Source organism: Lonchura striata, chromosome 1 (assembly GCF_046129695.1).
Source record: "Lonchura striata isolate bLonStr1 chromosome 1, bLonStr1.mat, whole genome shotgun sequence".
Taxonomy (NCBI): Eukaryota; Metazoa; Chordata; class Aves; order Passeriformes; family Estrildidae; genus Lonchura; species Lonchura striata.
This window is the reverse complement of record NC_134603.1, coordinates 43,369,155-43,382,105: the sequence shown is the minus strand read 5'-3', so window position 1 is coordinate 43,382,105 and position 12,951 is coordinate 43,369,155.

Genomic DNA, 12,951 nt, shown 5'->3' with positions numbered 1-12,951 from the left:
ATTCCTTTCTCCAGCCCTTCCCCTTGATCTCTGGGACCCACGATTCCTGAAGGCTGGCTCTTGCAGAACAGACTGGAGAAAAGAAGGAATTCAGTACTGCAGCATTTTCCTGTGCTGTCAGCTTCCCTGCCCCAAGCAGCAATGGGGTCACATTTTCTGTAGTCCTCCTTTTGTGATGTCTGCACTTACAGAAGTCCTTCTTGTTGTCTTTGATATCTCTTGCCTGATTCAATTCCATTTTGGCTTCAACTTTTCTGACTGTATCTCTGCATGCTCCTAGAATGCTGCTGTATTTCTCCTAGGCTGCCTGTCCCTGATTCCACTTTCTATATTCCCCCTCCTATATTCTTCCTTTTTGCATCTGAGTTTTGCCTGGAGCTCCTTGTTCATCCATGCAAGCCTCCTGGCATTTTTGCCTGACTTCCTACTCATTGGAATGGACGACTCTTGTGTTTGAAGGAGATGATATTTGAATACTAAACAGCTTTTTTTGGCCCCTCTTCCCAAATATAATATAAAACTATCAATTTTGGATGAGAAGAAAGTGTCAAGGACAGCCCTTTTATCTGAAAGTGTTAAATTGGTCAAAGAGTCTCAGTTCATCTCTTTTTTGATGAATGGCATGTATAGCATACTTCATACCAGTGCAGTGGTATGTTACTTATATGGCTGATAAATTCAAATTACAAGTAATTTACTATTTCCAGAATTCTTAGGTCACATAAAACAATTTATTTGCATAAAAGCAAACTTTTAGTAGAAGTTAACTCCTTAACAAAAACAAACTTTAAAAATCACTCAGTTACACCATTGGATTACACATATAAAGCCCACAGCAACTTAGTTGCCTTGCCCAAAATTCAAGCAACAAAAAGCACAAAATGAGAGCAGAAAACACATAACCTATACATATCTTAATGAATTACACCTAACCTACAGTATAGACACAGACTACAAGCTAGGGATTTTCCATGCGCCAGCTGGGAATCAAACCCAGGTCACAAGAATGGGAACCTTGCATGATACCACTACAGCACTGGTGCTTCCCTGCAGGCACCAACCATTCAGTGTCATTTCACTCCAATCCCAAGAGCTCTATTAGCAAGAACCTTAGTTATCCTGCCTCAGAGGCAGATCATAATAAGGACTATGCAGGAAAAAGAGCTTTCTACCAGGAAAACATTCCTGAAGAACATAACACATATCCTAAAATACTTGCAAGAGGTCACTGGACAATTAACTACTCCCTTTCCCTAGGGAGCTTTTGAAAGAGTAAACCTGAAAAACCCTAAAAAATCTGTGTTTTTTTTTTTTTTTTCTTAAAATATGTATAAATAGTCAATCTTCTTTTGGTGAAGACAAAGGCTAAATGGCTTCACAGATTCCTTCCAAAATGTCCTTGGTTATAAAAAGACTTAAATTTCAAAACAGTAAAGCCAAGACAGTAATTTGTCTCAATACTGCAGAGTAAGTGGGTCTGTGCTGAAGCTGGAAAGAAATTAAAGGAACCAAACAATAATTGTTCCATTCTGACTGCCTAGACCTTTCATGAGGAGCAAAATTGTTTTGATGAATACACAGCTACCCATGACTCTGGAAGTCAAAGTGCTTTAGGCATGGATGCAAGAAAAACATAAATATTCCAGGCAGAAAAGCAAGTGGACTGCAGCTGAAAAAAGTTCTTTGGTGCAATGTGTTCCATGGTCCACTTCATGTACAGGTGTTGAAACTTTTATCACAGCTTCTGCAGCTTACTCAGGAACTCTGCCCCATTTGAGAAGCATACTAATAGTTTAATTTTTGAAATTTATTTATTAATAATTAATTAATTAATTAGAATATTTTCCAAAGCTTTCATGCATTTAGCAACAGTACATAGCATGAGGACCTGAGATTTTTTGAACAAATAATATCTGTGAGATATATTCAGTCTTCACGGAAAATGAGTTAGTATCAGGTTAAATGCACTGTTTTTCCTCAGCTTTTTTCAATCAAGATATCTAACATAATATGAAGGAAAGGTAACACAAAGGAAGAAATTAATGGCAGACAAAAGAATTTAAAGGTGTCTGAGCAAAACCAAATATCCTGCCTCTCTCATAGCACTTAATGGCAACTTCCCAACTATATTTATTTACAACCTTTCTTTAAAACAAATTTCTTATTCAGTCAAAAACTCCAGAAAAGATAAAAGGAGACTTTCAAATAAAAAGACCTACAAACAACACTTTTCTTTGTCCTTGCACTCAGTAGCACATAGGAGGAATGGACACAACGTCTAATTTTTAGGAGGGATTAGCAATTGCTTTTTTCCTAAAGGTCAAATATGTTAGATGCTAGGTTGGTGGTTTTTAAAGCAAATTTAAGAAAATGTAGGAGTGCAATAAAATAGCATTCCAGAAAGTCCATGTAAGAGTTAATTTATATTATCATAAGAAACCAATAAACAGAAATCTGGGATTGTATCAGAAGAAGAATCCTGTTTTTACACTAAAGCAAGATGTAGAATGCATTTCTTCTGAATTGAATACTACATTTAACCTACATTCATTATGTCCTCTGATTAGACTAAATGGCAGTCTGAAAAGATATTTCCTTCTCTAAGGATGGTTTCAGATCATCCTTTGAAGATATACATAGAGCTCCTGGAATCCCTCATTACTGGGAACTTTTCATAATTTGTCATTCTCTGGGACTTGAATCTGAACTTTCACATGCACATCTTGAATTCTCAAACGTGTGGAAGGACAATAACCAGGACACACTCACAGCAATATAAATTATATATGAAATAGACAATACTCAAAAGATTTCTATTGTGAATGTTCCCAGTCTTTCTATGATCTCTGTAACGAAGTTTTAGGGTGCAACATGGTCTCAGTGCTTCTCAAGTCTGCTTTCTGAGAACTCACCTGTCAATCCTGATTCTCTCTGTTTGTCTCTACAAATTCTTACAAGCCTGAGTTTCCTCTTTCAACTCATCAGTTAATAATTCCAAAACAGGTAAGATCTCTCTCCATTATTACGGGTACAATAAATAAAAAATTCTGTTGATCAAGAAAGAGATCAATGAAATCGAAAATAATAAATTTGAAAAGCTGTCACTAATTTAAAAATATTCTAATAATCCCAATAAGTAGTTCTATCAACATCAGAACTAATGAAGCCTGCTTTATTACCCATTTGTGTCCCATCATTGATTTACCCTGGTGTGTTAAGGTATGAGCTCTGACTTGGACCATTTATAAGGACTTTGGACATAGCTCCTCCTTTCTTTCATCTTTTTATCCCCTTTTCCCACACCTCTTATATGTCATTTTTGGAATCTACTAAGGAATGTTTTCATGCTGACAAGATGTATTTATTCAATTCTGTTATCAGTTTCTACAAAACTTGTAAGAATCTAATTATTTTCAAGAACTCTTTTTTTTTTTTTCAGATCTCTTTGTTGAAACCAGACAACAAAATCCAAAGTTTTGGGGGGAATAAAGATAATACCTGTCAGATAAATAGAACCAGCTTACAAGCAGAGTTCAAAGAGGGAGCTAAAAAAATGTGGAGATTTTTTCTGCACTGAGAATATTATGTGCAGTATTGGTTAAAGTATAGATATTTGGAATCAATAAACTGAAAAGTTACAAAATATATGTGCATGTCTTAAAAAAATTCACAGAAAAAAGAGAAAAATAGTATTTCAGATTCTACTTTTATAGCTATCACAAATAAAAAACAAAAAAACAAACAAAAAAAAACCACAACAAAAAAAAAACAAAAACATGGCAAAAGCTTTTACCAAAATGTTTTGGGGATTTCTTTCAAGTAAAATCAAAAAAGTTATCTGATTAATGTCAGTTTGAAAAAATTCAAATAGTTGAAATTTGATTTTATAGACAGACTTACAGTAAAAGTGAGGTTCATTTTGTAGTCATGTTTTAAATGCAAAAATGAAGTTTTCTTCCTATATTTGTATTGCATTTAGGCATTACCTATTTCTTATTTTTTGCACAAATTCTCTATTTTTTCCCCCTCATGTTCTTAATTTTTGCATTTCAAACTCTCCGGTGCTTCATTAATATTTAGAATCCTTTGGTTTATGGTCAGTAGATTACTTTTTTGATGGATTTCTAATGAACATTAAACCATTAAGACCCCTTAACATAAGCTGAAATTATTTCAGGCCAACACAGAAGACACAAGTATGCAAGTATTTTTAATTCATTTACATGGAAAAAAAGAAGAATTTTTTGTATAAAAATACTAATTCTTCCACAGTTTTTATATTTTAAGAAGCAACATGTGGTAATTGTATACTCTCATCTCCTTGGGCTGCTATTTTGTTATTGAAATATTCTATATTAAATATATTTTGTAAAGTAAGCAATACAAATTTCTCATGTTTCTTTGTGATAATAAACAATATTTTAAAAAAATTAAAAGAAAGATTATTAAAGAGCAATTTGGGATATTTTACGCTATTGTGTATGTTTGTGCATTGCCCTTGGAGAATATCCTAGCAGAATCTTTAGGCTTCACAATCTCAGTGAGAGCACAATCACTGCCTGCTAATTCACACATGACATATATGGTATAACTAAGCAGAATACCTCAAGTTTTCTCAGCTTTAAGATTTTCCTTAGTATCTCAATATCTCTCTTCATTCCATTCACAGAGTCACAGAATGGATTGAGTTGGTAGGAACCTTAAAGATCATCTTGTTCCAAACCCCTTGGCCACAGAAATAAGATCAGGTGGCTTCTACTAGATCAGGTGACTCAAGGTCCCATCCAGCCCTTAAACACTCTCATGGATGGAGAATTCATAATTTCTCTGCTCAAATCAATGATGGATCAACCACTAGAGCCTAAGAAAAAATGAGGATGTTAGGGAAGCAAACATCTAGAGGATAAGGAAATATTTTAAAGTGGTTTTACATGGAGAAAGGCATAACGGTTCACATGAAGCCTAATAAACTGTTTTCTTCCTACTCCTTCCTCTGCAAAAGTTGAAACAACACCACATCCTGTACAATTCATATAGTGATGAGAGTCCAGCTGGAATATGACCAGGCAACAAACATGTTGTTTGGTCCAGCAGTATCAAGGTTGATAATAAAAGTCTTAGAGAATAAAACATGAGAAAATCAGGACAGAATTATCATGCAGGTACTTTAAATGGCATATAATTTCCTACTGGTGTCTCAAGCATCTGATGAAGAACAAATTTACATAAGAACCTTTTTGACTATGTCCCAGCAGCTAAGGAGGGACTTATTATCTTGACCAGAATGTCACAGTTCTGCAGCACTTGTCTAGGGTTCTGGCAATTGTCTGTGGATGGCTGTACCTTCCTACATAAGTAAGGGACTGAAAGTCCTAACCTCAATGATTATGGATTATAATGCATGATCTGAGAAAAAACTGCAATGAACCTTTACTAACCTAGAAAGAGGAGATAAAAAACCAAAATTGTTAAGCCTCCCAATATGTCAAATACTCTGAGAAATGAAAATGTTTAAGGTCAGGCTGGATGGAGCTTTGAAGACCTGGACTAGTGGGAGGTGTTCATGTCCTCAGCAAGGGGCTGGAACTAGATGATCTTTAAAGTCCCTTGCAATTCAAACCATTCTGTACTTCTAAATATAGTTCAGGTGAATTGTGAGAAAGACAAAGAGTTGGCTATATCTACATGAAAAAAAAACCCAACTGATTAAGTATGAGCAAAATGTCCTAGTTTTTAAACTGCTAGTACATAGGAAAAACATTATTCAGAAATGTTTTTCTCTCTTTCAATGCTTTTAGAGCAAACACTTTGACAGGAGTTACTTGAAATAATGTCACATTGTGCAGGTAATTAATGAAGACAAAAGAATAAAAGAATAATAGTTAAGTATGAGAACAATTTTATTAGAAGGGTTTCATCTAATCTTTGAGAAAAAAAGCCTATGTAGACACAGAAAATAGTTTTAATCCATACAGATACCTTTTGTAATGTAAATCTGAGTAGCATGATAAAAAGAAAACTCAGAGTTGTCCTTACAGTGTCAAAAGTTGTAACACTCCTAACAGATCACATATAACATTTAAAGTCAGCATGAATTAACACAAGAAAAAAGAGCTAAGCAAAACAATGCCGAAAAACATTAGTTCATATCACTTATTCTGTCTTCAGACTTGTTGGTGCATGTGATAATTGTCATGTTCTAATTTGGGTTGATTCAAACACCAGTGAAGAAACTAAAAACAATCCAAATATTTTCCTAATTCCCAAAATAATTTATTTACCTCCAAAATATTTCTATGTTGATCAGAAGAATAACTTTGAGCTTTGTGAATATCCACTGTTATTTATAATGACATATTCGGTTTGTTGATTTAGCCCTGTTTTTGAAGGAAATTGGCAATAACAAATCAGCTTTTTGCTAAAATTAATTTGGCTCACTTTTATGTGGTCACCTAATGGAGCAGTTCCATGCTGCACCTTATCCTTGTTGTGCATGTCTGTCTTTGTATTGTCTTGGTCTTAATAATCAGGTGGCACCTGCTGAAGTATACCTGGTCATCAATCCCAGATGGAATATATATGCAGAAAGAAAAATTTAAAAAAAAATTAAAAAGCTTATTATTATGTACTATCTCTATTTGAATATAACTGTGTTCTCACTATCTGTTGGTAGCAATTGCTAGCACCACTAATAGAAAAAAAATGTAATACACAGCTAAAAAAAAAAAAAACGGCAAGAACATGCCCATTCATGGTTGTAATATGACTCTATGTTTGCTTTTTCAGGGAGGGTGCTTTGGGGATTTATTTTTGTTAAATTCTGGGCATGCTTGGTACATTCAGCTTCTCAGAGATCCTCCGTATTTTATATTCTGGATTCCACTTGATCCTTAGCAGGACCTATTTATCAAATGGGCAACCCACAATGATACTGAGCATGTACAAGAGAATGAATTTCATATTTATTTGCACTTGTATATATACACACATATATATATACACACATTCATGTAAAAAAAAAAAAAAAAAACAGATTCTTTTGTGAGCATCTACATTTTCAAGGCATTTTCTACTGATTCAACAGGAGTTGTCAATTAACTGAAAACTCATTCAGACTCTGGGAGAAACTCCAGTTCAGATTTTATAATACAAAGTACAAGATTTAAAAATTAATTATAGCAAATATGGTAGAAAATGTGAAAACATGTAAATAAAATAGAGCACTATTATGCATGATGTAAAAGTGTATCACATGCCATCTAAGATTAAAAAAATCTGCTAACTTCAGAGGACAATTATGCTGTCCCACTACCTGTACACATTATTCCTGATGATTTAAGAAGATAAGAAATACTAGGTAGATATGTGCCCAGAAATGAAAAATATGCAGGTAACTTACAGGACTGTAAAATGGTTATGATATTTTTAATAATTAAAGCAGAAAAATAATACTAAAACAAAATAATGAACAAGAGGTCTCTACTGAATCTACCACCTCTAATTTTAAAATCCATATTTATATTTTTACTCTTACGGAGGATCTTAACTCTTAAACATACAAAATATTTAGGCATTCATGTACTTTCCAATATCAGATACTCATTTACTTGCTTGTTTTATAAATATTCAAGACTCACTTTGCTGTTCCAACATTTTACATCTTCCTGGATTTCTGCTTTTTGCTTCACTAACTCCTCAAGGTGTTTTTCATCCTTTATAATTTTCTCTTCTGTTTCTTTTAACTTCCTACAGTATTCGGTCCAAGTAAAATCAGAATGCTTTAGCTCATTCCTAATAGAAATACACACAAAATGAATCCATCAATTTGGAAATACGCCAAGGTAGTCCCTCTCCATAAAGGAAAATGTAAAACAGATCTGAAATAGTAAAGGTTTATTTTGATTCTCTACTATATTCCTTGAACAGGTAAGCATGACATAACTTCAAAATATCCACCCTGGGAGGTTCATGCAATTTCAGCCAGAAATGCTCATGCTACCAGTTCACTCTCACTTAAAGCCTGCCAACATTATGACTTCTAATTGGACCTCTGAGCAGGCATTGCAGTAGCTAAAGAAAGGCTTTTTTTCATACCTCACATGTTAACTAAACAAAATAGGAGTCAACACTCTGCTAGTGGCTGAATCTAGTTCAGAGCCATCCTCACTTAACCAACCCACTGCGCTGTAATTTTGTGGACAAATGTCATTTGCGAATTAAATTTTTCAGTAACATCAATTGTTCATGCCAAAATGAAATTGAAGGCAAGGTTAAAGGAGGGGTTAACGACTTGACTTTCACTCTGAATAGCACATTGAGGAGCACTATAGAAAGGAAAACTTGCCACAATTACAGAACAAGATACTAATAACTACAATTGTCAGGAAAACACTCCCATGAGACATGGTTATAGATTTCATTATAGGCTGCAAAAATGCCTTTTTTGTTTTTTTTTTTAATTTGTGAATAGATTTGACAAACAGGCAAAAGAAATAGAGGTATATCAGGTAAACATTTTAAAATGGCTGCTGGCATTTGACCATTATTTTTTATTACTGTTTCAGCAGGCAGAAAAAGTTTCCTCCATGCTGCCAAGAGAACTGTTCTGGTCAATAACATATTCTAAAGTGTGTCTTATATTGTAAAATAAATCCACCACTTCAGATCTAAGACCAACAGTACTTGAGTTTTAGAGACAACTATTGAAGTACAACCCAAAAACACCCCTGCAATAAGACAAGAGGAAACAATCATAAAGCTGCTTCATTGCTAATTCAAGAGTCTTTTCTGCAAGATTGTTTAAGAGACACTCTTCATTTAATCACTTCCAAGATTTCATTAATGCTGAAGTAAAGGCTTACCTTGCCAGGTGTCACAGGCTGTGAATAGCACAAGCATGAAGCCCAGCCTTTGAACTCCTCCACTTTGAACTCCTCCACTTCCTTAGGTCCCACCACCCATGAAAGAGACATATAAATAGTATTTGGCATTATTCTAACAACAGACATGTAACAGTCATAGGCTGTAATTTTCTTCTCATATTGCCTATCAGCTACAACTTTCTGAGTCGTAGCTGTCATGAAAAATTACAGCACCATCAGCCACAATGCGTGTGTAAGCCACAGACTGTACCGCGTGATTTATAACAGCCTCAGTATTTTCAGTTTCATGCAATCTTCATCATTTTCTCAGTGATGGTACTGAACATAAAGAAAAGAGTATGAACTGCAGAGCAGTCTTTCAAGTCTGTGCCACCACAAATCTTTCTCATGCCTATCAACACTACGTTATTCTAGTCCTCCTCAGATGGCAGCTGAAGGGATCTAATTCCTCTGTAATCTAAGCACAACTTTAGTTAGCAGTTAAGCAAATCGCTGCAAAAAAATTAAAATACACAGTAAAACAAACAAACAAACAAAAAACCTCCTCTCCCCCCCCCCCCAAAAAAAAACCCACAAAAAAAACCAACCTACAAACAAAAAATCCCAAAAAATCAGAACTCCTAAAAACCCCAAAAATAAACACTTCACTGAGGGGTAGAAAAAATAGTTTTCTACTTGGCTTTTTCTGAAAATGCTGATATTCCTAAAAGCACTGGTATCATTAACATTTACAGTTTAATTCACAGTCATGCAAAACAGGTTACAGAGAGCACAAGAGTCTATGTCACTATCATGTGATATGAAAAGAAAATTGTATAAATAGGTGAAACAGAGATACATGGCATATTTCTGTCAGTATAGATGATTAGTTTTGGTATTATTTATCTATTGCCATTATCATGGGAATTTTACTTATGTAATGACTTCTTTCAAAAGAACAAAGAAATTTTAAAGCATCTCAGAACAAAGGTTAACTACAGGAAAACACCACACTTCCTTTCTTGCACATGAAACAACCTCAAGTGCCCCAATTTCCCCCAAGACTACCACAAACCCCAGAAAAACTGCCCATGCTGCCCTACAACTACTAAGCAAGCTAACAGCTGTGACACAATGACAGAATACAGACTGGACTGAACAAAATCTTGTACAAAAAAACCTTTAAAAAGTGAAGTAGTCACAAGCCAAGAAAAAAAAGTTCTAATATTAATAAAACAATGAAGAAGTAAGATCAGATGATCAATTTTCATTGAAAAAATAGGTTGGAGGGTGGTATCTCAAAATCCCATATCTGTTGTTCTGATATATTTACAAATTATGTGAAAGTGCAGGAGCAGTGAAATTAAAAGTCTGCAAAGAATTTGATTATAATTGGAAAGGTCAAAATTAGCTTAAAAACTTTAGAAAAATTTCAGGACAATCTAAGTAACTGGGAAATAACACAGCACATACCATTGCCTGTCCAAACTCTAAGTAGAAGATCAGAGAAATTAAGCAGATCTTAAAATTATAAATTAGTTGTTTCTATTTGAGAGAAACTTGTACATATTTCCACAAACACTCAGAAAGTCTACTCAACATTTACCACATTTAAAGCTAAGAAGTTTAAATTAAGCAAGAGATGGGATGGGAATTTTTAGAATAAGAAATGAAAGTAACACATCCCTCTTAAAGACAGTGACATGGCTTAAATTTGAAGATTTTATTGTATTACCTTTCAACCCATTTCAGGAAACTATATCACAGAAATGAAAAGAAATCAGAGGGCATCATAGAAAGGTCCTAAAATACAGAATTCTTTGTAAAGCACATTGAAAATAATGAAAATTGTTTTAGAAAAAAGAAAGGAATAATAAACAAAGAAGTCCAAAGTCACCGAGAATATAGCCTAGTGAAAAAAGTTGAGAAAACACAGAAATATTTATTATTATGTACACCTTAAGACTTCAACTCCTAAACTGCATCAATTTGTCTACACCAGAAAAAAACAGAATAGCTTCTGATCACACTCTATAAATATGAATCAATAAAGAATAAAGTTTAATAGTACATATATGATGGACGAGTAAAAAAAAAATAAGGAAAATCGGAAAGAAAATATACTTTTAACAATATTTTTTCCGGTGTTACATGATAAAATCATCTTCAGCAACAGTTACTGTAATCAGAGTATCTGAATGCATAGTAATAAATCACATGACATTTTGGTAATACATCTTACTCAGTACCTGAGCTTTGCCATAATTAAAATCAACATGAGGTTTGCAATGAACTTAACAAGTTACAGAATCAAGGTCCATGCTTTCTGATTTCTCTCAGCTGGAACCCACAAAGGAGCTAATGAGTATTTGATCAGTTCATCTCCATATACATATTTAAACAATAATTAAAATTCCAAACATTATGAAGACATTGTGAAGCTTGCATTCCCAGGCTCATATACATTAAAAACAAGTATTGTTTCATACTCTTCATACAACTTTTCTTTTGCTTTGACATACATAGTGATGCTAACTGAAGAATTATGTGGCAATTTTCAGAAGTAACTCCAGCTTTGTCAAGTGTTATTACAAAATTCTGATCTCAGGTTTTGTGTAATAGAATACTTCCACTTTAGCTATATATCTGAACAAACTTTAATTTTTCATATACTAATATTCTTTTCAGAGTGTAAACTAGGTTCTGAAATTAAGAAGTTAAATCTTAGTTAACTAAAAATAAATGTGTTGATTGTGGATCTACCTTAGAGGTAATAAAATATAATTAGCAAAAATATCTCTAATATAGTGTCAAAATTATTCTGACTCAATAAAACCAAGTCTTAGAAATTCACTGTAGAGGTTATGATCAAAGCAGGAAAAATTTAGACATGGTGAAAAAAGAAACAAGTCAGAGAGAGACATTTAGATCTCCAGTATTGCTAAACTATCCATCTGAGAGAAAAATCTATTTTTTTTGATCCTACACTGACTCATCCTTCCTGAAACATAGACAGTTTGATCATATTACAAGTACATCACCACTTCACGAGTGCAAGGCCAGAACTCCTCAAACAGCAACATTGTTTGAGTGAATGCATTTTACTGAGATGCCTCCTGCTCCCATATTAGGGGTGAACTTGTTATGGAGAGAGCTGTGATCCTTCTTTAGTTCTGCTGTTTAGTGCCAATCACAAAGAGCTCCACGGTGATGGGGTATCTCAGAGAAATGGGATTATTGCATCTAAGCAACATTCCCTTGTTCAAGAATGTGTCGGAAAGGTTTCTGCTCTGACCTGCAAGCACGGATCTCCCTGGATAGCAGACATCAAAAGCACCCATCTTATTAGCCAAAGAAATGAGTTTCTGATGTTGATAATACCTAGGTCAAAATATACTGTAAGAGAGCCCTGTTTTTCAAATGTCAGGGTTACTTTCTGCTCCAGGGCTAAATAACTTGTGAGATTCTGAGGCAGGCAGCAAGTACTCCTGTGGGACTAAAAGAGGTATTTCAAGGTCTTGAGCAGTAAACAGTTTTTGAAATAAACTCACATTATTTTCATCAGGTGCAGGTCTTAACTATGGCATATAGATTTCCATAAACAGTAAGCAAAACAACCACAGTTATTAATTCCAATTATTTCTTGAAGAAAGAACTTAAAATTTAAAACCAAGAGAAAATGTCTGCAGACACTATGACCTCTTCTTTATTTATCTCTGAGAGTGGTCCTTTCACAGAGGTGACCAAGACATCTCACTCCCAAATTCTACTGTGTGCCTTGTTTTAATTAAATGTATCTAACTAGAGAAATTAACATACATTTTAAATAGAATAAAAATTTTTCCTATTTGGTGCATCAAATGAAAATGTCACTCATGGTACCCTCTACTCTCTCAGTTCCTTGAAGATTTTGTTTTGGACTTCATGGTAGATAAGCCTACAAAAGAGATTTCACTGACTGAATGCAGGGATTACAATGGGCAATGTGTAAGTATACTGGTTTGGGTGGAGATCAAATTAATTTTCCTCAGAGTAGCAAGCAGGAGGCTATGCTGGGGTTTTCTGCTGGCAGTGGTGCCGTCTCAACACA